This window comes from Cucurbita pepo, unplaced genomic scaffold (genome assembly GCF_057944985.1).
Source record: "Cucurbita pepo subsp. pepo isolate OVF unplaced genomic scaffold, ASM5794498v1 scafford_155, whole genome shotgun sequence".
In the NCBI taxonomy this organism is placed as follows: domain Eukaryota; kingdom Viridiplantae; phylum Streptophyta; class Magnoliopsida; order Cucurbitales; family Cucurbitaceae; genus Cucurbita; species Cucurbita pepo.
The window spans coordinates 30001-31188 of NW_028258058.1; positions in this window are offsets into that span (position 1 = coordinate 30001).

Genomic DNA, 1188 nt, shown 5'->3' on the forward strand with positions numbered 1-1188 from the left:
GAGAGAAGGCGGGCGGGGCGGGGCTGGGCGGGGCGCGCGCGCGAGAGAAGGCGGGCGGGGCGGGGATGGGCGGGGCGCGCGCGCGGGAGCACGCGGGCGGGGCTGGGCGGGGCGCGCGCGCGGGAGCACGCGGGCGGGGCTGGGCGGGGCGCGCGCGCGGGAGCACGCGGGCGGGGCTGGGCGGGGCGCGCGCGCGGGAGCACGCGGGCGGGGCTGGGCGGGGCGCGCGCGCGGGAGCATGCGGGCGGGGCTGGGCGAGGCGCGCGCGCGGGACAACGTGGACGGGGCGGGGCTGGGCGCGCGCAGGCGGGAGCACGCGGGCGAGGCGGGGCGGGGGGCGCGCGCACGCGGGAACACGCAGGTGGGGCAGGGCGGGCGAGCACGCAGGACCATTCCGACACCACCTCACCGTGGGCATTCCGCCACCATCAATCGGCCTCGACCTCCGACCACCACCCCCGTGCCCCAAGCATATGCCCATGTGCGGCACATAGTGCTTGGGGCGTGGGGGTGGCGGAAGATATAGGGGTACCCCCGTGCCCAGCCCATGCAGACTAGTCACCCCCCTATATAGTACATTTTGAGGCATTTTTGGTCTGCCAGGCCTAGATACGATTTTTCCGAACGGTCATACAGTCAAATATCTCAAGTTTTATATTGTTTTTTTTCCGTGAGCTGGATTGATTCATTAATGGGACATTCTAAAGAGTTTAAAAATCAAGTTTCATAATTTTTCAACCAACCAATTTTTTTTAATGAATTTTTAAATATTAAATAATAAGAAATTAGAAAAAATAGTTATAGTTGTCGAAAAAATCTGAAATTTTGCGGGCATAATTCTTTCAAGTTGCTTAGCTCCCAGAAAAAAAAAATAATAATAAAACAACCACTACACACGTATTTTGACAATTAAATGGGTGATGGGTGTAAAAACAAGGTCATGGTGGGCGTCTTGGTCTAATGTACCTACTCTTGTATCAAAACTCTTCATTTCATTGTTTTAGATAACCAAAAGAAAAAAATAATTCATCACTCTTTTCTTAGTTCATTTCATTGATGATGTTTTTATAGTCCAAGGCTTATACATGTTCTTACTTTCCACGGATGTTAGGTGTGATGAATTGTTGTTGGGTGTGATGATTTTTTATGGAGGTAACATCCAACACTTTTGATATGATTGTAGGTATG